Source organism: Canis lupus, chromosome 5, assembly GCF_003254725.2.
Source record: "Canis lupus dingo isolate Sandy chromosome 5, ASM325472v2, whole genome shotgun sequence".
Taxonomy (NCBI): Eukaryota; Metazoa; Chordata; class Mammalia; order Carnivora; family Canidae; genus Canis; species Canis lupus.
Window position 1 is genome coordinate 46,984,795 of NC_064247.1, and position 26,915 is coordinate 47,011,709.

The window sequence follows — 26,915 nt, forward strand, 5'->3', positions numbered from 1 at the left end:
TATATTACATGGAATATTACTCAGCCTTTAGAAATGATGAATACCCACCATTTGCTGCAACGTGGATGGAACTGGAGAGTATTTGGCTGAATGAAGTAAGTCAATCAGAGAAGGACAATCATTATGTGGTTTCACTCGTATGGGGAATATAAAAAATAGTGACAGGGATTATAGGGGAAAGGAGAGAAAATGAGTGGGAAAAATCAGAGAGGGTGACAAAACATGAGAGACTCCTAACTCTGGGAAACAAACAAGGGTAGTGGAAGGGGAGGTGGACGGAGGGTTGGGGTGACTGGATGATGGGCACTGAGGGGGGCACTTGATGGGATGAGCACTGGGTGTTATACTATATGTTGGCAAATCAAACTCCAAAAAAAAAAAAATACATTAAAAAAAAAGAGCTGTGAAAAACAAACAAACAAAAGAAAGAGCAAGAAGTTCCCCAAATTTCCGGTTTGGGCAATATATCAAATACTTAATAAATGTTTATAAGTAAAACAAAGATAAAAGAGGGGTGAAAAAGAAAAACCACTGCTGGCAGGTATATAAACTGCTATAACCATTCTGGACAAAATCTTGGTACTTAGTTAGGCTGAATATGCACATAACCTTTGACTTGTAATTCCACTATGAGGTATATACTCTAGAGAAATCTTGCAGTTATGTGCCAGTAAAAATGTTTACAGCCACACTTGTCATATGGACAATAAACTGGAAAAAATGAAATGTCCATTAACAATAAAATGTATAAATAAATAAAAATGAATAAAATATAGCTCTGTACATAAAAAAACACAACATATCATAGACTTCTTCCCATACAAGAACATATAGATCTACCTCATTAAAAAATAATTGTGTCTCTATGAATGTATCAAAATTTTACAACTTCCATATTAACGGACAGTGTTTGCCATTACAATCAATGCTTCAGTGATCATCCTTTAAGGAGCATCTTTGTGCACTGGTAGATTTATCTGTAGGATAAATATCTTGAAGTACAATTGGGCAAAAAGAAAGTGAATTTGTATTTTAAATAGATATTGCCAACTTGTCCACTCAAAATAATACATAAAAACGTCTGTTTCCTTATTTGGTGTTTTGCTATTAGTTTGTTTTAAATTTTTAAATTTTATCTTCTAACAGATATTTATTTTTTCTGCTCCTCATTATTTCTGAAAGCCACCCAAATGTCTTTAGGAGAACCATCTCTTTCCTGGGTAGCTCCATTAGTAATAGGTCAGGTGACTCAGTCATGGCCAATCAAGTGCATTAGATCTTCCTAATATATTGCTTTTTGTTTTTTTAATGCCTTTACTTTTTCCAAATTTATTGAGATATAATTGACAAATAAAATTGTCTATTTTTATATTTAAAAGGTACAGTGATAGACATGGGCATTATGTAATGATTACTGCAATCAAGTTAATTAACACATCCATCACCTTACATAGTTACCCTAATAACATTGTTGTCTGGAGGAGGGAAAGCATGACCTACCTACGTTGTTCCAATGCCCAAAACTTCTGTGGGAGCATTAGGAGGAAGTGGTTTCTTTTTTACTGGACTGCAATGGGGGAGAATGTAGGCATGAACTTGCTGGCTGGCACATTGCCTCCTTGTTGCATATAGTATGGTTAGGCATCCTGACTCTTGATTTCCGCTCAGGCCATGATCTCAAGGTCCTGAGATGAACCTTGCATGGGGTGTGGAGCCTGCTTGGGATTCTCTTTCCCTCTCCCTTTGCTCCTCCACTTGAGTACATGAACTCTCTCTCTCTCTCTCTCTCTCTCAAAAAACAAACAAAACCAAAAACAAAACAAAAAACTAAAAAAAAAAAAATCCTTCTCAGTTCTTTTTGCAAAGTACTTCACATAAGCAAATTGAATAATTCACATTGACAGATACAAAAGCAACAGTGAGGTTCAAAAAGATTGAAATGACTTGCTTGAAATCACACGCATAGTAAATGACAGAGTCAGTATTCAAAATCAGATTTATTGGTTCCAGATCCTCTGTGCTTCTCACCTCTTTCAGCAATGACAATCTAGATCTTATTTTTTTTTAATCTATAGCTTATTTAATAGAAGACTTAAAAAAATTTTTTTAAATGATTTTATTTATATATTCATGAAAGACACAGAGAGAGAGGCAGAAACACAGGCAGAGGGAGAAGCAGGCTCAATGCAGGGAGCCCAATGCGGGACTACGGGATCACACTCTGAGCCAAAGGTAGGCGCTTAACCACTGAGCCACAGGTGCCCCTAATGGGGGACTTTGATTCTCTCCCAATGCTTGTGGAGCCTTCCATCCTCTAATTTATTTTTTTTTATTTTTTTTTTTTCATCCTCTAATTTAGAATATGGTTGGCTCGTTCTTTCTCAGGCATGTCTTCTAAACCCCTTTCTGCTAGGTAATCAAGAAAATCTCACCCTCCCCCAAAAGGACTTGGCCTGTTATTAAATCTGGAGTTTACTCTCAGAGTCTTTGTTTTCCAAGATAAAATGCTTAGTGGAAAAAGTATTAATTTAGCATTGAGCTAACCAGGTCTAGTTTTGATCCATTAATTCTTTCCTTTAGTAGTTGCATGGCCTTGGCCGATTTAATTAATTTTCCTGGGCCTCAGTTTCTTTCATTTGTCAAGTGAGTATGATAATGTTAATAATGTGTGCCTTACAGAATAACTGTGATGCTGGAGGTTTAAAGAATGATCATAGTACACATTCAATAAGTCATTGTTATTATTAGCAGTGATTACTTCAACTGGTGAGAGACCAAGCTATTATAGGCTCTAAAGACATTTGATAATATTTTGGGGATGCTCTCAATATAAGGTCTTTCAGTTGTGTTTGGGAGTATAGGGGGGAAGAGAATAGCCTGGTAAGAAGGGTACACATTTTGGATTTGATAGCCCTGTATTTGAATCTGAGTGTGGCATTTACAAGCTGTACAAATAGGCAGATTGTTTAATCACTTTGGGCTGCAACCTGTTCATCTGAAAACCAGGGAAAATAATACCAATTTCACAGAGGCTATTGAAGCAACTGAAATAGAGTATATAAAGCATGGCAGTGGTTTCAAAAATATTTGTCCTCCATAAGGCATTGTTATATAAAGTCCCAATATTTGTTATATATGTCATTGTATTCCTCTTTGTGCTCTCAGCACTTAGCAATCACATGGTAGGAACTAGAAAAAAATGTGTTGAACTGAATGGGCCCTTGAGTTGAGCAGTAAAACCATTTTGTACCCAAAGATTGTTTGTTTGTTTTTTAAAGATTATTTTCTATCCACCTTATTTCCATGTTCTGTTTTATTTTTATTTATTTACTTATTTTACATTTTTTTAAAGTAGGTTCCATACCCATTGTAGGACTTCAACTTATGACCCTGAGATATAGAGGCTCATACTTTAGCAACTGAGCTACCCAGGTACTCTATTTCCATGTTCTGTTTTAGAGTCTGTGGAAGAACAGCTTAAGACTACTCAGGCTTATTCTTTACCATTCAGTGGCCTGAGCAATGGGAGCTGCAGCTCAGTTTTCAGTGGCAGGCTAGGGGCTCTGGTCTTCAGTAGGGAACTGTTGGTTAGGCACCAAGGCCACATGCTGCCTTCAGGCGAGTTTGCAACCCCGGGCTCAGTAGCAGTAAACTCAAGCAGTTTACTTGGGCTGGCACTGTCCATTCACCCCAAAATTCCTTCTTAGTCATGGCCTTTTCAGTGGCAGCCTACTCTTCCTTTCCAATCTCTTTAGGGTCTCTGGAGAAATGGATTGGGCATGACCTCCCACAGGTGTCCATGAGGGATGGCGGTGCACACAGAACTTTCCAGGTCATCACATACCATGTTAGACCCACTGAGTTCTCTTGTCCACATAGCACAGAAGAGAGTCCGTGTTATACAGAGCAGTGGTTGGCAGGTTAACATAAGATGCCTGTGTGGGATGCTGGTGGTCAGCCCTGAGATCAGTAGCTACCAGAAAATGTGGTTCCTGGAAGTCTGCCTGGATCTGGTTAGTGAACTTTCTGGGAGTGTCCAGCAATAGGAGTGGCTCCAGTGGCAGCAGCAGTGGCTCCAGTGGCAGTACTTTAGGACAGCCCACTGGCCAGTATTCTTGGAGGACATGGCACTGACATCAACCAGATTTTCTTTTTTTTTTTTAATTTTAATTTATTTATGATAGAGAGAAAAAGAGAGAGAGAGAGAGAGAGAGAGGCAGAGACACAGGCAGAGGGAGAAGCAGGCTCCATGCACCGGGAGGCCGATGTGGGATTCGATCCCAGGTCTCCAGGATCATGCCCTGGGCCAAAGGCAGGCGCCAAACCGCTGCGCCACCCAGGGATCCCATCAACCAGATTTTCTTTTTTTTTATTTTTTTATTTTTTTATTTTTTTATTTTTTTATTTTTATTTATGATAGTCACACACACACAGAGAGAGAGAGAGAGAGAGAGAGAGAGGCAGAGACACAGGCAGAGGGAGAAGCAGGCTCCATGCAGGGAGCCGATGTGGGATCTGATCCGGGGACTCCAGGATCACATGCTGAGCCAAAAGCAGACGCTTAACCGTCGAGCCACCCAGGCGTCCCCAGAGTGGCATACCTAAAGTTTGATTACTGGTATGCTCTTCTGTGGCTGGAAATCCTAAAAAAGTAAAATGTTAATGGAGTTATTATGCTGAGTGAAACACCCAGGCTTAGGAACTAGTGTGCATAAGACCTCAAATTTCTTTCTGGCTCTCAATATGAGAGTCATGATTGTTTCCCTTGCGTCATCCTCCGCATGTGGCTTTTCATCTTACATTCTGGCTTTGCTCCAGGAGACGACACTGTCTTATGCCAGGGACCTGGTGAAAGGTCACACTCAGAATGGCCAGGCTGGGAGGAGCTCACTTAGCAGCGTGGGTTCCTAACTACATTCTTTAGTGTTCTACCTCAGTGGGGTAAAAGCAAAAATGAAAAATTCTGAAAAGGCCTTAAATTTAGATTTTGTCCCGGCAGTTTTTGCTCTGAATTGCTGTAACCAGGAGTGAGTGAGTTTCTGTCATTTCCCCACTAAATAAAAAATGGAATTTATGATGAATCATTGTTAAATAGAGTGATCTGGACTTATTCTTTTCAGCCTGGTGAGACCCATCCCAACCTTTTACAGACAGTTTCTTTAAAGAGAGCATGAGAAACCTCTGTCCTCTGGAGGTTTTTGTAAATGGATGCCAGCCCAGCTTTTATTAAACTGGGTTTATACATCATATAATTAATTGCTCATCTTGACATACCTCTTTCAGACTCTGCTTGAGCAAGGACAAAATGAGTTGAGGGTTCTCTTCTGCTGCAAATGCTGATATTTAGTGGTTTTTGGTTGATGATGCTTCAACTTCATTTTTTCTATATTGTCCTTAAATTTCTTGAAGTTTCTCCCCTTTTCGGTCTTTTTCAAAATTTACATAGATTTTGTGTACTTAGGTTGTTATTCACTTCAACCCAATTCAAAGTTCTAGCAAACATTTACTGAGCACTTAGTTTATATAAAGCATGATGGACCTTTTTTCTAAAGCTTCAACACAGTCTTTAGAGCTGCAGCACCCAATATGGTAGCCATTATTCACATGTGACTGTTTACATTTAAATTAATTAAAATTGCATGAAATAAAGATTTTTATTTCCTCAGTTGTACTAGCCGTATTTCAAGTGCTTCATATAGTGAAGCACCACACACAGTTCAAGTGCCACATCCAGTGGCTACTGTATTGGATAGCAAGGTATAGAATATTTCCATCATTGTGGAAAGTTCTTTTGGATACTGCTGTTATTATGGAATTTCAATTATTTATAACTACAACTCACCACTTGTCTTTCATTTATAAGATAGTCAAAAACTCTGTTCTTTCAGTGAGAACTTTTTTTAGCAATTCAAATAACACTTATTGAATTTTACTGGTAGGTAGTATGGGAAGTGAAAGGACAAATCAAATGTGTTTCTTGTCAAGGAACTAAAATATATTGAGGAAAACTGGAACATAACATAGCTAATGAGATTGCAAGGAAAGATATGCAAAGCAATGTAGTAGAGGCATAGTCAAAGTACAATGGACTCATTTGAGGAGGGATTTATTTCTATTCTGCATCAGAATCTTCATTTGGAAGAGAGCATTTAGAAAGGAAGGGACATCAGGAATTCAGAAAGTCGGGACACATGGGTGGCTCAGTGATTGAGCATCTGCCTTTGGCTCAGGGCCTGATCCTGGAGTCCTGGGATCGAGTCCCATGTCGGGCTACCTGCATGGAGCTTTCTTCTCCTCCCTCTGTCAATGTCTCTTCCTTTCTCTCTCTCTCTCTCTGTGTCTCTCATGAATAAATAAATAAAATCTTAAAAAAAAAAAGGAAGTCAGAAAGTCATTGTAGACATCAAGGGAAGAATATGAGTAAAGACATGAAATAGGGAAAGTAGTTCAGTCCGTGGCAGGTAATATAGCATAGAGATTCAGAGCAGAGCCTCTAGGGACAATCTGCCTGGGCTTAAAAACCTGGCAAGTAGATTCATCTTTCTAAGTCTGTTTCTTCATCTGTAAAATGGAGCTAATAATAGTAGCTACCTAACAGAGTATTTGTGAGGATTGAATAAGATAATGTTTTTAGAGACTTAGCACAATGCCTGGCTTACAGCAGGCCATTAGGGGAGGATCTGGGGGAAAGGGAGGTTGCAAATAACAGAGTCTGCCAACAGTGGCTGAATTTAGTATCTAAAATGAAATAGAGAATAATATCCCTTTCAGTTAAAAATCTAGAGGTAGGCAATCCAAGAGTGGTATGTTGGGATCCCTGGGTGGCGCAGCGGTTTGGCGCCTGCCTTTGGCCCAGGGCGCGGTCCTGGAGACCCGGGATCGAATCCCATGTCGGGCTCCCGGTGCATGGAGCCTGCTTCTCTCTCTGCCTGTGTCTCTGCCTCTCTCTCTCTGTGACTATCATAAAAAAAACAAAAAACAAAACAACAACAACAAAAAACCAAGAGTGGTATGTTGACTCTGTTCCACAAAATCTTCAAGGACCCACCACTTCCTACCAGTTTTCTGCTTTGCAATCCCTGGGGTATGGCCCTTGTCATTAAAGTCCAGGAGGAACTTTAATCATGACATTCATGTCCCAATCAGCAGGAGGAGTAGACATCCTTTGTCTCTTAAGGTTCTCAGAAGTTGCAGCCTGACATTTCCATTTGCATGCTATTAGCCTGAATTTAGTCACATAGCCACACTAGCTGTAGCAGACACTGGGAAACATCTTTTTTTTTCCCTGGGTGGCCTTGTTTCCAGCTAAAATTTTTATTACTAATAAAAGAGGGGAAAGGGATTAGGAAATTAGCAGTCTTGGGGCACCTGGGTGGCTCAGTGGTTGATCCTCTGCTTTTGGCTCAGGTCATGATCTTGGGGTCCTGGTTGAGTTCCGCATCAGGCTCCCTATTGGGAGCCTGCTTCTCCCTCTGCCTATGTCTCTGCCTCTTTCTGTGTGTCTTTCATTAATAAATAAATAAAATCTTAAAAAAAAAAAAGGAAATTAGCAATCTCTGTTATAAAGGTTGAAGCCAGATGACAGAGGTCTTTAATGCAGTCCAAGGAGTTTGTACATTTATTGCTTGGGTTCTGTGGAGCTACTGATACTCTCAGCATAGGGAGTTAATACAATTAGAGGCTATTCATGGTAATGGACTTGGACATGGTTCCTCAAACCAGCAATACTCACTCTAGCAATATTCAAATACTTTCAAGAACAGTTACTTTCAATTAAGAGAAAAAGGAAAACATTTCCCCTTGTGCTTCCAAAAATCTTTCCCATTTTCCTTCCTCTTTAAGGAAGGGAAGAGGTAACCTGAGGGGAGGAAATGTGAGAAGGCACTCCTTCCACCTGGCAGCTCTCTCTTAGACTTCCTCCAGTGTATCATTGGCCCTCTCAAAATGTGCTGAGAATGGAAATCAGTTCTTTATATGGCTGGGTAATGCCAAGTAAAGGCAATTGGTATCTTTTTATCAGAATATTGTGCTCTGAGTACTTTATGCTTATCTTAGACACTGCACTATTGACAGTGCACCTGACTAGAGTCGAAGCATCTTGAAAACAGAGTTCAGGTCTTGAGTCTATATCCTCCATATATCCTATATCCTATTTAACACAGTGCTTAGTGCAAGGCATACATAAAGTTGTCAAATGTCTGCATAAATGCTGAATGTATGAATGCTGCCTAGATACTGTCGACTTTAAAGAAGCTATACCAGAGCTTAGATCCTCATACTGTTGATTATTACTGAGTCTATGGTGAAAGCATTTCAGGCAAAGGCTAACAAAAAGATTTATGTGAGGTGAAGACATAATTGTGTCCACCTGGATTGTGGTTTTGTTTGGAATGCACTGGACAGTGAAACAATGAGATCAGGTCAAATAATTTGTGTTAAATTCTAAAGGCTGTCTTTTCTTAGTCTTTGTTATTTTTATCACTACTTTACTTAGACAATAAAAATATACTGATTTTGTGTGCTTACAAAATATAACTTGAAGTCAGCCCCTCCAAAAAGATTTTTTAATTTTAATTTAATTTTTTAAAGTATTCTCTATGCCCAACACAGGACTTGAACTCATGACCCTGAGATCAAGAGTCATATGCTCTATAGTGAGCCATCCAGGCACCCCCAAAAGATCTTTAAATCAACAAATATTTACTGAGTATATGTGAAACATTATGGTAAGGGCCATAGGAATGACACTAATAAAGAACCAGTCCTTGATTTCAAGGAATTTATAATCAACAAACACTGTACTAGGTTGTAGGAATCTAAGTATGGTTGATGAGGTTCCCACCCACATGATACTTACAATATGTTATGAAAAACAGATAAATGGATGATTACATGTACTGTGATCTAGTGTTTGAATGTTTCTCAGGGCCAAATATATATATTTCGGTAAAAATTTGAAGAAATTTGTACATTTGAGATTTTGTAAAGTCTGCAGACTTGTTCAGTTAACTATAAAATGTTTTCAGGAGTTGGATATATTTCAGGAGTGGCAGTGATATGACATGCAACCAGGAGACAGAAAGAGACGGAGGGGAGAAAAAAAAAAAGAGGGTTGATCATTTTGAGGTGACATTAAATTATCTTTTGACACCAGCTGTATCTTTTTTATAACAGAAAGTGGAAACAACTCTGTCCTTGACCTTCAAAAAGAAATTGACTTGCCTAGCTTAACTATTCAAACAAACAACTGTGTACTCTCTTCAATTCCTATGATGATTTTGATTTACTGTAAATGACTGAATTTAATGAACTAAATTATGCTATTTAAATGCATTTTGTGAATGGTATTGTAGTTTGTTACAAAGCATTATGTCTATGCTAAATTGTGCTGTAAATGATATGGTATGGAACATATGTGCTGTATTCATAATTTAACTGTTGCTATGGAGTACCTTCTTGGATAGGACATACTGAAAAAAGGAGCCTTTATTTACCTGGTGAAATGAAGGTGATATCTCAGCAAATCACTAGGTCTTACTGACCTTGGCAGAATTACAGTGCTAATATTTTCACATGGATGAACTGTTCTTGAACAATTTCTCTAATGTATATGGCAGAAATAGGCTTTCCATTAAAACTGGGTCTATATGGTATATCTCCTCTTTCCATTTTTTTCCCCTTCAACAAACATTTACTGCAGTCATTGCAAGGATAATTCCACCTCCATTAAGGTACATGTTTTCTCCTGGCTCTCAAATGGTAGAGATAATAGAATATAAAGGTTCATCCTGCAGTTATCCTGGTGGTCTCTGAAAGGATTTGCATTAAATAACGCACTACTTTTCCTCTTTCTGAATAATTCTAGAAAACTTTAAAAAAAGAGTAAACATTGGAGCCAAAATATCACCTTTATTACTAATAATAAAGTTGACTGAGTTGGCTTAGTGTGGGAGCCAAGTTTTTTAACAATATCCTGACTTCAGGGACGCTTATCTTCTAGGTCTTAGGCTTCTTTCCATGGAAAGATGGCTGAAGTAAGATTTTTAACATGGAAGAGCAAAGAATTTGTGCTTTTGCTGGATAAACTCATCTCAAGAGAAAAAAGAGTTGAGCTAATTGGAATATGTCTAGTTATTCTTTACAAAATGTACCGGTTAGGTTTGAATGTGTGGCACTAGAGGGCTTAGTGCTCTTCATAGGAAGGAAACATTAAGCATAAGAAAATCATTCTCCAATAACAAGTAGAGTTTTTTTTTCAAGTAATTGTTTAAAAGTTTAGTGCTAGAGAAAAATTCACAGAATTTGTCATACGTTTACGATGATGCTTCCATTTTTCCCCCTCTAAGGAGTATCTTCATGACAGCAGTACTTCTGTTATTTGATGGAAGGTGAAGACATAGCAGCTTTTGGGGTGGTCACAATTATAAGTTCAGGAAAAATTGCTTGGAAATTAAAGGGTCATTCTCAGTACTTTAATGCTGACCATTCTACTATGCTGACATAGCACAAGACAAAGAGTCAAAAGATTGGTTCTAGGAGAAGTTTCATGATCCTTAACCCTTAGCTTGGGCTACCATAGCAAAATACTATAGACTGTGTAGCTTAAACAACAGACATTTATTTTCTTGTAGATCAGGAGGCTAGAAATCCTGGAGTAGAGTTTCAGCATGGTTCGTTTGTGGTGAGGACTCTTTCTGACTTGTAGGCAGCTGTCATCTTGCCAAATCCTCACATAACCTCTTCTTTTTGTGCACTCAGAGACAGTGCAGCGAGTACCCTCCTTGAAAGAATACTCATCATATCATATCTGGGACGCATCCTTATGACTTCATTTAACCTTTAATTACTTTCATATAGGCTCTGTCTCCAAATGCAGTCACATTAGAGGTTAGGGCTTCAGTATAAATTGAGGGGGTGAGGCACAATTCATTGCATAGCAAGCTCATTGTGTCACCAGGCAGGTGATTTCTGTGTCATTTTCCCTTCCTATAAATGGGAGTTTATGCCTGATGTAACCTTATAAGGTTAACAGTACATCAAGTAAAACCATAAGCATTGATTCTAAAGTGTTTAAAGTGCTATGCAAATCCCATTATTTTTACTTATTTCTAAATCTGTACCGAGGATAGGCTTTTTTTGTTTTTTTTTTTTTGTTTTTTTGGTTTTTTTTTGTTTTTGTTTTTTGTTATTTAGCCATCCATAGTTCTTTTTTTCTTACCTGAGTATTTCTGGATGGTAGATAAGAAAAGGAAGTTATGTTTGGTGATCGCACCCCTTTAAGAAGATATCTTTCGGCTGGTTCAGTCAGTGGAGCATGTGACTCTCGATCTCAGGGTCGTGAATTTAAGCCCTGTGTTGGGTATAGAGCTTACGAAAGAAAGAAAGAGAAAACTTCTTTTGGAAAGAAAGAGAAAACTTCTTTTGGAGGTAGAGAGCGTAGGCATTGCACAATAAGAAATGTCGATTTTTCCATAATAACTTCTAACATTCAGGAACTAGATTTCACAACCAACCAATCCTCTGGCACGAAATAAGAGTTGAGTTTTATTTTGATCGTTTTGGAAGTAGAGTTTTTGGATCAAATGAATGAAAGAGTTAAGAGAAGAAATCTATAAATCCCATCTCTAATTATACTACAAAAGAATATCATAATGTCAATACTGGACAGAGAATATTAAGCTGGTGGGTGAATTTTCTCATTTTAACGAGATTGCTTCTGAATTTAGCTTAGAGTTAGGGGTATGCAAATATCTAGACAGTCAATTTTGATGAGTTGCTGTAAGAAAAGAATCAGTCATTTTTGTGTCCTGTGTTTGGCATATTTCTCAGAGTGATTCATTTAACAGGTCTCTTGGTAATATTCTTTCTGTATTTATTTTAGAAGCAGAAGTAAATGGTACAACTAATATTTTTAAATGTTGTAATGGCAAAAAAATTAATTTGAACTCAGGGCTAATTTACTTGCTTTTTCTTACTTTGGGAGCAGGAACAATATGATTCTTATCAGGGATGCAAAACTGGCAATACAATATGCAAGTTGAATGTTAGAGCTGGTGTGTGTAGGTCATTGATAATTAGAGAAACTTTAAGGATCTTTCTTTATTATTGGCCCCTATGAATGGGTATGGTTGAAGCAAATAGAAGTCAGTTTGTTTGTTTGTTTGTTTGTTTTATTAGTTTCAGAGGTAGAATTTAGTGATTAATCGGTTGCATATAACACCCAGTGCTGATTACATCAAATGCCCGGAAGTCAGTTTTGACTGTACAATTTTCCACATCAACAACATGGAATTATAATGTCAGAGATTTTACATATTTCTGAATGCCAGAAACAGAATTTTGGCAGGTTATTCAGCGAGGCTCTTGGCTGATATATAGATAAGATTTGGAGACTTGGGAAAGCAAAGCCTATAAAATGGAATGAACTCTTGAGACATGTGTTTAGAGACCTCAGGCCACACTTGCAGATGGCAAAACCAAAACCAAGAAATAAAAATGATTTGTTTAAAGTTACCCAACAAATTAGTGATAGAGCCAGAACTACCCTAGGTCTCCTTATAGTCCAATATTTCCTATATACAAGAAAGTTACAAGTGTTACAGTCATCCTATGGAGAAGTAAAAGCAAAGGAAATTCCTAGTTTGAACACCAAAGCATTTACAATCATAGAATCAGGTCACCTGAATGTTTAAAAAGACTTAAAGATGAGGTCTTTTTTTTTTTTTTTTTTTTTTTTAAGATTTTATTTATTTATTCATGAGAGACACAGGGGGAGAGAGAGACACATAGGCAGAGGGAGAAGCAGGCTCCTTCTGGGGAGCCTGATGCAGGACTCAATCCCAGGACCCCAGGATCACACGCTGAGCCAAAGACAGACGCTCAACCACTGAGACGCTCAACCACTCAGGTACCCTAAACTGGCTGCTTTAATGAAGGCATTGATCTTAGTCTCTGTGACTAGCATTTCATCGTCCTGCAAAATGAGGGCTGAGTAGATGTGGGTGAGCTCTAAGATAGAGGCCATGGTGTGGGTGAATGCTGAGCAGGCATGCCAGGTGAGGTGCTGGCAGAGTAGATGAAAGGAGAGCCTCACTCCCATGAGGCCTTATCTTCCTGAGCAGGACCCAGCCCCTTAACAGCAGCTGAGGAAAGGAAGGAAATAATTCTTTATAAAGTTAGTAAGTAAAGGATAAAATTCATTGTAAATTTCTGAAATATCTCTCATACTTAGTGGCAAAGTTGATTATTTGCATTAGATTGAAAATTACTTTTAGAAAATCTTGTAAGCCAGTGCCGTAGGAACCAAACATGAGATTGACTTTGGATCAGGTCTGGACTAATATATTTTGGTTTTGCTAGAGACATTTAAAATATATCTATAATGCATTTAAAAGTATTTTTAGGTTACTTGATTGATTGATAAAAATATTTTATTTATTTTTTCATGAGAGACACAGAGAGAGAGAATGAGAGAGAGAGAGAGAGGTAGAGACACAGGCAGAAGGAGAAGCAGGCTCCAAGCAGGGAGCCCCTACGCGGGAATCGATCCCAGTTCTCCAGGATCAGGCCCTGGGCTGAAGGCGGCGCTAAACCGCTGAGCCACCCGGGTTGCCCAGGTTACTTGATTTATGATTAAACTTGGTATAGCTTCATTTTTTGGGGGTATATAATTTCCATCAAAATTGGAAAATTTTTGGTCATTATTTCTTCAAATAGTTTTTCTCTTCCCTTCTTCCCTCTCTTCTCCTAGGACTCCAATTACTCATGTAATAAGCTACTTGAAGTTGTCCCACATCTCACTGTCCCACAAGTCACTGTCCATTTTTTTTTTCAGTCTGCAATGTCAAACTACTCTTAATCCTATCTAGTGTATTTTTCATGATTAGAAGTTTGATTTTTGTGATTTTTATATCTTCCATACTCCTTTCATGACTTAATGAATTTGGGGTGTTAGACACTGAATTTTATGTTGTTCAAGTGCTTGATTCTTTTGTATTCCTATAAATATTTTTGAGCATTGTTCTGAGCATTCAGATAACTTGGAAATAGGTTGATCCTTTTGCGATTTGCCTTTAAGTTTTGTTAGGTAGCACCAGAGCAACTTTGAGTCTAGAGCTAATTTGCCTCTACTATTGAGACAGTATCCTTCTGGATTCTCTAACTGCTGCCTTATGTGTTTTAAGGTGTGTTTGTTCTGTTTTGTTTTTAATTCTGGCTGTGAGGATATTCCCAGCCCTGTGTGAGCTCTGACAATTGTTCCACCTGCTCTTTTCCAGTGATTCTTTTTTTTTGCCTTGAGTAGTTACCACTTGTGTATGTGGTGATCAACACACAGCATGAGACTTGGAGGGTAACCTCTGCAGATCTTCAGAACTCTCTCCCTTGGTACCCTGCTACTACTCTCTTCTCCCTGGTCCTCTGTCCTGTGAATTATAGCCACCTTGGTTTCCCTAAATTCTCAACTCTGTCTCTCAACTCAGGGAGACAACTTATTTTACTTCCCCTGTACTGCCTTTTGTCCAATGTCTGAAAACTATTTCACTTATTTGTCTATTTTTTTAGTTATTCCATCATAGCCAAAAGTAGCATCCTAAAGGTCCATATATTTTAGGACTCTTAAGTGAGAAGAATAGTTTCTCGCTTTCTGTTAGTATATGCTAAAAATGTTTAATACGTAGTATTTAAAGGCATTTATATAAACAATTGAAGTCTTTCTTTGGGGAAATTAAAACAACAAAACTTGATTGCATATCATGCTTTCATATTTTGCAGATGTTAATATTTAATCATATGCAGAACCATTTAGCTTAAGTGCATTAATGTAACTCATTTAAAAGAGGCCAGTAATTGTCCCATTAACTCCCAGTCTGGATGTTATCTGCTCTGCCCTGCTGGTAAGGCCAGAGGGGGACTCTTCTATTGGCACCCACAGAGATTGCTCTGATCTGTTGAAAATCCTGTTAAAATCTAATTACTTAGGAGAATCAGCCAGGGAATATCTAATGAGCTCTAGGAAACCCACTGGAAGAAATTCTGTGTTACTAACGAATGAAATGTCTTCTGTCTTTCAATTACACTGGTACCACATGAATGTAATTGCTGCCTTATAAAATGTGACTCTTGTTTTTAATTGTGTGTCATGAGTTTTTTTGATCATGTGAAAATAACTTAATTTCTCATGGAGGAGAAATGACGGTGTAAAGCTTAAGAAGGTATACTTTATTTCGTCATGAATATCCGATAACTGGTTGTTAACAAATGCTTAAAAAATGTATGTACATTATTTAATGAAACCACTACACAGGTGTGAAAGCATGATAATTAAAAGACATTGAATTTTAAGTCTAGAATGAAAAACATGTTTATCAGGAACTCTGAAAAGGGCTAGTCTCTGCAATCATCTTAAAAATATTGGCAAAAGAAATGGATTTATTAAAAATGAAAATTCATTTGTCTCACTTATTTTGTAAATATATTCTTGAGATTCCTAGTGTAGTTAACATTTCTCCTGTCTTTAGCAATCAGTAATGTCTTTTTTTATATTTACCCTTAGTTTGTATTTCAATTTTGTTGACTTCCATTTCTCTATATTTGGGACTTTGTTTTCTTAAAATTGGATGATTGGTTAAGACTATGGGCTTTGTAGTGAAGTAGACCTGAGGTACTCAAATCTTGGTTCTTATGTTCACAACAAACACCTTAATCCTCTGAGTCTCAGTTTCCATTTCTATAAAATGGGACACTAATTAATATGTATAGTACTGCATAAGGTTGTTGTGAGGATTTTGTGAAGTAAAGCTTATAAAGTGCTTAGCATAGTATTGTGCATGTTGTAACTGTTCAAGAGATGGTAGTTATTATTTTCGAAGACTAATTAAAATTTGGAATATGAAAGAATTGTGATATCTAAGAATCATTAAAAACTAATGTAGGGTGAATTTCTATTATCCTAATGTATTTCTATCACCATGTTCATATTAAATTTGTTGAAAAAATTAAAAGGAATCTATTTTTAGTAGCATGTCAGTGAACTTCATTCCAAAGTTTATCAAGTTTTTAGCTAATGTGTCATTTTATAACATGGATTGATTTCAGCAGATGACACCAGAAACAAAATGTGGTTTGGTGATGCATTACTTAGAAAAATATCTGTCTTAGTGATAAATTATTATTGGAATATTATATAAGATTTTAATGATTGAGGAGAAAAAAGACTATTATATATTATTTCAACAATTAACAATGTAACTATTATTTAAAATTATTATCTGGCCTATAGAACTCTGGCAGTTGAAGTACTTAAATTGGCAGTACTTTTATTTTCAGTCATTTGATAACATGTTAAAATTAGATTTCCTTTTTTTGCCTAAAATATAGATTAAGACATTTTTTAATCAGACTATTTGGAAGTTGATATACAAGTAGCCTTATAAAATGATTTTTGTGTATTATAACTGGATGAAGAGGTAGAATTGTTATAATAACATTTTCACCTAGAATAGGCTCTTTTGTGCTTAAAATTCCTTTCTTGTATAACTCATTCATTCTTACAGCAATTTTATGAAGTAGTCATATAGCTGTATTGTAAAAGGAAACAGTTTTTTTTTATTTTTTTGTAAAAGGAAACAGTTTTTTAATACACATAGCTCTGATTATATTTCTAGCATAAAAGATACACATACAAATTAGGATATTTCAATAAAAGAATATTTAAATACTTAAAATAATTTGCTAATATTTGTTAATTTCTTTACGTGGATTTAATTCTTAAAAAAATATTTTTAAAAAAGATGTTATTTAGTTTTTCATGAGAGACACAGAAAGAGAGGCAGAGACACAGGCAGAGGGAGAAGCAGGCTCCATGCAGGCAGCCCAACATGGGACTCGATCTTGGGACCACGGGATCATGCCCTGAGCCAAAGCCACACACTCAACCGCTGAGCCACTCAGGCGTCCCTAATTCTTAAAAATATCTAATTGAGAGGTAATGCTGTTATTTAGTAAGGAAAGATGTTGGATCTGATTAATTTCTGGTGACTTTCACTATTTGTTTAAAAGTTTATGTATAATAAATGAACATGAACTTATTTTATCTGGCAGGAATTAGTTTGCTGTAATCAAGGACCCAACATCAGCTAATTAATTCATTCAACTAATATTTATTGAGGGCTTATTATTAGCCAGAATGGGAACATAATGTTGAACAAGGCAGGCAGGGAAGAAGAATTAGCAGATTTATTATTAAAGCTAATATTTTGCCACATTGTCAGTTCATGAAACTTCACTCAGCTGAAGTCCTTGACAGAAAGTGCTTTGGTTGTTGATATTGGTATATGAAACTACTGGCTCAGCCTGGCTTTGCTGGGGAATTCAGATATTAACTTGATTAAGTTAGCACATCTTCATTAACCAGTTTCTGTTGACAACAGAAGACAAATACTTTGACAATAGAAGTAAAACCAAGAGAGGTAATTTTATAACTTTCCCTGTGCCTTTCTTAAGTCAAATTGTCTGCTTGGCAAACTTCAAATGTTCAAACCTCTATAAAGCATGTGACCTTGTTCCCCCTCCCACCCCGAGCCCCATCCCGCCTCACCCCCATACACACACACACACACACACACACACACACACACTTCCACAACTTTGCCTGGCATGTGGTAGGTGCTCAATGGTGCTATTGAGTTAGCATAATTAATAGTTCTGTTATTCTATTAGGTTATATTTCTAGTTCTGTTATTGATTCCTTTGTGATATCTGGCAAAAGTCAAGTTACAGGACCCCTTACTTTTCCTGCATAAAAATGAATACTTTGTTTCCAGAAACCTGATTAAATTACATTGAAGACTGTAAGATATTAGTTTGAATTATATGAAATTGTGATATTTGATCATTTTTTGACCTGCAAAAATGAAAATTTTATTTAATTAAACCTAATATTATATTTCCTGAGGTGTTTTAATGTGACCAAAAATAAAATCATCAAAATAATCACAACTCCAAATATGTTAATTACATCACTACTTATAATTTTCTTTCTGCCTTTCTATCTGTTTCACCTTGATTGCTGATTTTGGACTTACTTTCTTCACTGAATGGTATTTTATTACCAAAAAATTAATTGCATAATATACCTGTCACTCCAAATACTAAATTATATATTTTTTAATGTTAATGATCCTAGAGTCCAATAGGCTAGGTCTAGCAAGCAGTATTATTTGACTCCTTTAAGGACTTCTATGTATCAGGGGATGGTGGGTAGTGTTTAATTTGCAAATTTAGTTATAGTTTTAAAAAAATCCATTTCTTTTAATATTAGAAAGTACATATAAGACTAATTTTTATTGTTTCTGACAAATTGGAAGATTTCATTGGTTTATAATCTGAAAATTATTACTGTTTACTCTGAAGTTTTACTTGAAACTAAAATTTCAAGCCCTAGTCCACTAATTCTGATTTGTTCTGATAATACTGTGAATAAACTTATAAGCTTCACAAAATATGGTTATGACAAAATATTTCTTCCAGAAATTAATATTCTATCTCCAAAGAAACAGGAATATTCCAAAAGTTATCTTTTTCTGGAAAGGCCACAGATGATCATTCTTTCTTTCTTAATATAAAGCAACCCCACTGAATGAGCTAAAGCTCCCCTAAGGTAACGCCTGCTCTGTTTAAGGAAAGGCAACATAATTTAATTTGCTTAACATAGGGCATCTGGAAGATGGTGGGAGAAGAGAGATGTAACCTGGCTCTTTATGCAAATACCAGGAAGTCCTTGTAGCTACTTATCACTTAATCCAGCTACTTATCACTTAATCACTGAGCAAGTAACTCAATGAGTGGTCCCCAAATTTGGGGCCTGTGACAAGGCTTTTATTGGTTGTCAGCAAAATGGAGGGGCGATGGAGAAGGACAATACAAATTTTCCATAAAGCTTAATTTATTGAATCAAAAGGACTGTTTATGTTTTTTACATACATATATATTTAAATGGAGCCTACCTTTTCTTTTTAAAGAAAATTCTTGGGACGCCTGGGTGGCTCAGCGGTTGGGTGTCTGCCTTCCGCCAAGGGCATGATGCTGGAGTCCCAGGATAGAGTCCCACATTGGGCTCCCTGCTGGAGCCTACTTCTCCCTCTGCCTGTGTCTCTGTCTCTCTCATGAATAAATAAAATTTAAAAAAAAAAAAGAGAAAATTCTTTAACAGCAGTTTTAGGTTCATAGCAAAATTAAGAGAAAGGTACAAAGATTTCCTGTATGTCTCTGTTCTCCAACTTGCACTGCCTCTCCTATTATCAACATCCCCTTAGCAGAATGGTACATTTGTTACAATTGATTGACCTACACTGATACATCATTATCACCCAAAGTCTATACAGTTCACCTTAGAGTTCACTCTTGGTCTATTCTGTGGTTTAGACACAGGTATAATGATATGTATCCACCATTAGTATCATACAGAATAGTTTCGCTGTCCTTGAATAACTGTGCTTCATCTATTCATCCTTTCTTTCCTCTCCTCCCTGCAACCACTAATCTTTTTACTATCTCTGTAATTTCACCTTTTCCAGAATGTGCATATAGTTGGGATCATATAGTACGTAGTCTTTTCAGATTGGCTTCTTAGTAATATGCATTTAAATTTCCTCCATGTAATATAATCTTTTATGAAATTATAGTAGATGATTTTTTTTAGTGTTCCTATTTGCCAAAAACAAAACAAAACAAATAGTAATCCTATATAACTCCTCCTAATATTTTTTGAAATGTCTTTGAAACCTAAAAATTTTGGAAACATCTATTTTATATACTGTTTTCTCACCTGTTAAATGGAGGTAATGATTCTATTTTGTTGGATTAGTATGATGATTAAATGAAATACAGAGGTAAATATACTTGGGATAGTACCTGACACTCTATGGATGGTTCTGTCTTTAGTCCAACTGAAATGCTGGTGTAAGCCCCAAGGTTTCATCCAGTTTTCCTTTCAGGATAGTGATAAGTTCATATTGGGACATTACTTGGCACTTACTAGATGCCAAATAAATAGTTTTTGAGTTTATGGGATACTAAAGTAGAAGTCTTATGGGTAGATGGGTATTAGGGTCAAGAGTTCTAGAATGAGTTCTAGAGGGGAAATCATTAGTATAGCATAGATGGTAACTGAAGTCAGGGAAGTATGAAGACAAGAGGATCTGGGACACAATGTAATGATTTAAAGCCCATGATGCTGTGTTGCCTCCCCATGATATAAGCAGAAGAGGCATAAAGGTTAGGACATCCTACGATGTCAATGTCCTCAAAGTGGTTGTTTGTTCTATGTCCTTAATTTTTTGGACTTCTCATTCTAGATGAAAGTGTGAAAGTTTTTGGATTCCCCTTATTGAATCTCTCATTCCAGAGCTAGAACCTCTTTTCCTATAAGGTCTTAGTCACTCTGGGTGCTGTTGGCACTAGAGATAATCCTTCAGGGTGACAAAAAAATTAGAACTAAGAGATTATTTAGGGGCTCTTGAACAATGAAGTTGGGTTATACTCTGATAATAAGTATATTCTTCCCTGAAGAATGATCCACCCTACTAGAGAAGCATAACCTCTTGACAGAGCATGCAGCTTGATAAGAGGTGCATGTGGAAAGGTAATAGAGAAAGGAAACCCTAGGCTAGCCAGCCAGAACTAATGAACCCAGCCTGGCAATCAATGGAATGACAGATGTAGCCAGATCACTCTCACACTCAACAGAGATGTATGGTTTTCTTACTACTGTGTAAAAAGGTGGCCAGAAAGACCTTTGTGCAGCCTGGCCTGTTACCGGCTGTCTGGCCATTGGTAGGACTTGTCTCTGTTTATAGTACCCTCCTTATCTCATCCCAAAGGACACATTTACTCTATATAAACCCCATTCTCATGGGCTGGGTCAGTCTATCCATTTGAATAGTTTTAAAGTTTTCTTGTCATAATTTTAATTCCTGGACTTTGTGGGAGTGGGCCTGAGCTAAGAAGTGAAGTTGGCAAAATTCATTGTCCACAACTCTGGGATTTTGCCTATGGCCCTGTATTCATACCCATCCTTTTCTTCTAGTTTAAATGTAAGGGATATTCATCTTTTTTTTTTTTAAGATTTTACTTATTTATTCATGAGAATACACAGAGAGGAGAGAGAGGCAGAGTGTGGCAGAGGGAGAGGGAGAAGCAGGCTCCATGCAGGGAGCTTGACGTGGGACTCGATCCCGGGTCCCCAGGATCACACCCTGGGCTGCTAAACCGCTAAGCCACCAGGGCTACCCAGATATTCTTCTTTAAATCTAAGACTTACTCCTCTGTTTGTTCCCCAGGTCTCATTTCTTTCTCCTACCTTAGGTTCCTTGCTTTATCAGTGGTGCCCACTGTCTCCTGTACTTTCACTCTCTTCCTCTTTTTTATAAAATATCTGAGTTCTAACTTTGGTTTTGCCATCTGCTGCTTACTGTGTGAACTTGGGAAACGCTTTCACCTCTCTGGACCATGATATTCTCATCTGTAAAATGAAAGAGTTAGATTAGATGATTTCTAGCTCCTTTTTGTCTCTTACTTTCTGATCTGAAGGTAAAAACTCACAAGACCAGGTTTATCTTAATAAAATCATTATCTGAGTTAGAGGAAAAATTTTCTGGCCTATAGAAGTCAAGAAATGCTTGAAGTTCTCTCAGGTAGTTAGAACTTCATATTGTTCTAGTTCTTCTTAGAAAGCAAAATGATTTGGTAAGTAGCTCATTTTACACTAAGGTATCACTGATTTTTTTTTATACATATTTCCTCTTGTGTTAGAAGTCTTTTCTTTCTTTCTTTCTTTCTTTCTTTCTTTCTTTCTTTCTTTCTTTCTTTCTTTCTGATTTTATTTATTTATTCATGAGAGACACACAGAGAGACACAGGCAGAGGGAGAAGCAGGCTCCACACAGGAATCCCGACATAGGACTCGATCCTGGGTCTCCAGGATCGTGCCCTGGGCTGAAGGCGGCACTAGACCACTGAGCCACCAGGGCTGCCTGGAAGTCTTTTCATTACAAGAAACTGAAACCCAATTCAAACCAATAAGCAAAAAGATGTCCCAGAGGAGTAGCTAGCTTCAAGCCTACATGGCTCTATGGATTCAAACAAGGTCACTAGGGCTCTGTATTCCTCTTATTAATCAGGATAGGCTAAATCCTGTTATAAACAACACTCAAATCTCAATAGCTCAACAAAATAGAAGTTTATTTCTGTACACATAATAGTTTATTAAAAAAAGATTTTAGGGGATCCCTGGGTGGCGCAGCGGTTTGGCGCCTGCCTTTGGCCCAGGGCGCGATCCTGGAGACCCAGGATCGAATCCCACATCAGGCTCCCGGTGCATGGAGCCTGTTTCTCCCTCTGCCTGTGTCTCTGCCTCTCTCTCTCTCTCTCTGTGACTATAATAAATAAATAAAAATTAAAAAAAAAAGATTTTATTTATTTGAGACAGAGAGAGCATGCAAGTGGTGGTGGTGGGGTGGAATACAAGAAGAGGGAGAGTAAGAATCTCAAGGAGACTCTGCTAATCATGGAGCCTGATGCAGGGGCTCCATCTCATGACCCTGAGATCATGACCTGAGCTGAAATCAGGAATTGGATGCTTAACTGACTGAGCTACCCAGGTGCCCCTGTACGCATAATAGTTTAATGAGCATTTTCAATAGGTAGCCTTCCATGTGGTAATTTAAGGTTTCAAGCTCATTTCATTTTTTAGCCTGCTACTTCTAAGGCATCTGACCTCTAATGAATTCTACATCTAGCCAACAAATAGGGGTGGAAGTGGAGACAGCATGGAGGATTACTGTTTCTGGCCAGAGTTCAGTCACAGAACTATGTATTTCTCTGTCTGCAGAGAGACAGAGAAATACAATCTAACTGTGATCAGAGATAAGAAAAACAGGTTTTAGTAAATACAGAGTGGTCTCTATTTGCATTTTCTTTCCATTTCTTGTCTTGATTGTCTCTCCTGTGTCATCCTTCACCAAGTTCTCCCCATGTGGAAGGAAAATGGTAGCAGGCAGCCACACACTCAAATCCTCCTACCTTATCAACCTCATTGAAAATGACCATCTTCCTTAGTAGCTCCAACAGGAAGCCCACTCATGGACCAAATGAGGCCAGTAGAGTGGATCAGATTAGTTGGCCAGACTTTGATCCTTTACCCCTCCAGCATCATCTCTACCCAAAGTACATGAACGGGTTATCCCAGAAAAGAATTCTGTAACCAAAAAATATAAGAGGAAGGGTTGCTATACAGGCAGAAACTAAGAAAAGTATACTATCTCCCTGTTAGGAACAATTATTATCGCTGTTAGGAACAAATTATTTTAATTATTTTTCATTATTTTAATTTTGTTAAAAAAATTTCTCACTGCTCATGTCTTGATAATTTGTAAATTTACACTGATTTGTGAATTTATAGATCTTACCAAACAAATGAATACAGATAGGGACAATATATTTGAGTAGATGTGTGCCAACATCATTTTGAAAAATGTTCCCAGAGATACTGTCACCAAGATAAGTCTTTAGAATGTTTTCTATGTAAAGAGAAGAGGGCAATGATTATCCCACATGAATTAATCTTCAGTGGTAGAATTTTAGGTCCCTGATGGGGGAAGATGCTTTGGGCTATGTTGCTGCTCTGAAGCCTTCAAATCAGGCCACATAAGTGTCTGTGCAGGTGAAAGGGCAGTGAGTGAGATTTCAGTGCCTGTACACCAGCTTGGTGTACAGTGGCAGTGGCTGAACCCCATTGCTTGTATAGAGAAAGTTGATTTATGTAGGCTTATAAGACTTGTGAGCAGGGGTTGGGTTCTTAATGCCCACATAGGGGTAAGAGAGTTTGACTAACAGGCCTACACAAGGTAAGAAAGCTGGAATTGATACCCCTTCTTAGACCCTAGAAATCAGAAGTTCTTACATTCACAGGCCAGAGAAACTTTCTGGTCCAGAAATGTGGCAAAGCAGCTAGCCATCTGTCCAGGAAATTAAAATCCCAAGTTTGTATTATCTGTATGTGTGATACTCAGATTTATTCTGCTACCTGATGTAAGATTCATAATCCAATAAATAGTCCAGAGCCATTGATACCATTGGAAGAAACATGCTTGTAGAAACAAGCTTGAAAATATGTATCTTCTATATTCTCAGAACCCAGGGCAACTACCATGACTATACAATGAATAAACTCCTCTGAAAATGGAATAGAAAAACATTATAAACCACAAAAAGAAAAAAGTGTTTCTGAGGGGGAATCAACAGATGCAGTCAATAGAGTTATCACCCTAAGAACCTGAAATAATGGAACAATTTGAAAGAGATTGTAAAAGAAATTATGTTATAATGATTTAAAAAATAAAAGGGGGGCAGCCCGGGTGGCTCAGTGGTTTAGCGCCACCTTTGGCCCAGGGCTTGAGCCTGGAGACCTGGGATGGAGTTCCATGTCGGGATCCCTGCATGAAGCCTGTTTCTGCCTCTGTGTCTCTGCCTCTCTCTGTGTGTGTGTCTCTCATGAGTAAATAAAGTCTTTTTAAACATTTAAAATAAATAAATAAATAAATAAATAAATAAATAAATAAATAAATGGAAGAATGGGGTGCCTGAGTGGCCAGTTGGTTAAGTGTTTGACTTCAGCTCAGGTTGTGATCTTGGGGTCCTGGGATCAAGCCCTGAGTTAACTCAGGCTCCACGTTCAGCAGGGAGTCTGCTTGTCCTTCTCCCTCATCCTTTCCCCTCCCCCCACTTGTGCACACACCCTCTCTCTCTCAAATAAATTACTAAAATCTTTTAAAAATGAATAAAAGTAAGAATAGAAGCAAAACTGAAGTAAGTTCATTGAACAAAAAATGATTAACAAAATAGATATAAGATCTGTGTAAGGGAAATTAAAAAACTCTGATGAAAGTAGAATACATTAATTCAGCAAAATTGTAGGAAACAAAATCGGAACATCAGTTGCATTTCTACACTAACAAATAAACAAAAGGGAAATTAAGAAAAATAATTCCATTTACAATAGGATCAAAAAGAATAATATACTTAGGAACAAACTTAACCAAGGTGGTGAAAGACTTGTACCTGAAAACTACAAAACATTGCTGGAAGAAATTAAAGACTAATAAATGGAAAAACATCCTATGTTTGTGGGTTGGGAGACTTACTATTGTTAAGATGTCCATACCATCCCAAACTATCTTCAGATTCAGTGCAATTCAAATCAAAATCCCCAAGGCATTTTTTGGAAGACATAGAAAAACTCACCCTAAAATTCATTTGGGAATCTCAAGAGACCCCAAATAGCCAAAGCAATTTTGAAAAGAAGAACAAAATCAGAGGACTCACATTTCCTGATTTAAAAACATATTATAAAGCCAAACAAAAGAAATCAAAACAGTGTCATACTAGCATAAAGACAGACAAATAGACCAATGGAATAGAAAGCCCAGAAAGAAATCCTTGTAATATGGTCAAATGATCTTCAACAAGAGTGCTAACACCACTCAATGGGGTAAAGGCAGTCTTTTCAACAAATGATACCTGAAAAACTGAATATCTACATGCAAAAGAATGAAGTTGGGCTTTTGTCTTACACCATATATAATTATTCATTCAAAATGGGTTAAAGACCTAAACATAAATCCCCAAATGACAAAACTCCTAAAAAAATAGAGGAAAACTTTATGACATTTTACTTGGCAATGATTTCTTGGGTAAGACACCAAAAACACAGGCAATAAAAACGAATATAAACAAATGGGACTTAAAACTTAAAACTTAAAACCTTTTGTGCATCAAAAGACACGTTCAACATAGTGAAAAGGCAACCTATGGAATAGGAGAAAATATTTGCAAATGATATATCTGATAAGAGGTTAATATCCAGAATCTATAAAGGATTTCTACAACTGAACAAAAATAAAAATCAAGTAACTTCATTAAAAAATGTCCAAAGGACTCGAATAGATATTTCTCCAAAGAAGATATACTAATGGCCAACTAGCATTTGAAGATACCCTGCGTCACTAATCATCAGAGAAATGCAAATCAAAATTCCATAAGTTTGGTATTAAAAGAAATAGATTCCACATACAAGTGGTATGATGCAGTATTTGTTTTCCTCCATCTGACTTATTTCACTTAGCCTAATGTCTTCAAAGTCCACTCATTTGTCACAAGTAGTAGTATGTCATTTTAAAATTTTTTTATTTTTAAAATATTTATTTATTCATGAGACACACACACACACACACACACACACACACAGAAAAGCAGAGACACAGGTAGAGCTCCATGCGGGGAGCCCAACGTGGGACCCGACTCTGGGACTTCAGGACCATGCCCTGAGTTGAAGGCAGATGCCCAACTGCTGGGCCACCCAAATATCCCAGTATGTCTTTTTTTTTTTTAAATGGCTGAATAATATTTCATTATATATGGTGTGTGTGTATGTGTGTGTGTATATATATATATATATGCATCCCTGATTTATTCGTAAAACAATCTCTGATGAGGGCAGCCCCAGTGGCTCAGCGGTTTAGCGCCGCCTTCAGCCCAGGGCCTGATCCTGGAGACCTGGGATCGAGTCCCACGTCGGGCTCCATTCATGGAGTCTGCTTCTCCCTCTGCCTATGTCTCTGCCTCTCTCTCTCACTCTGTGTGTGTGTCTCTCATAAATAAATAAATAAATAAATAAATAAATAAATAAATAAATAAATAAAATCTTAAAAAAAATCTCTGATGAAAAATATCAAAGAAGAGTTAATAGAGCAGTATTCTGTGTTCATGGATTAAAAGACTTGATCAATATTCCTACCTTAATTTATAAATTCAATGCAATCCCAATAAAAATCCCAGCAATTGGAGTACCTGGGTAGCTCA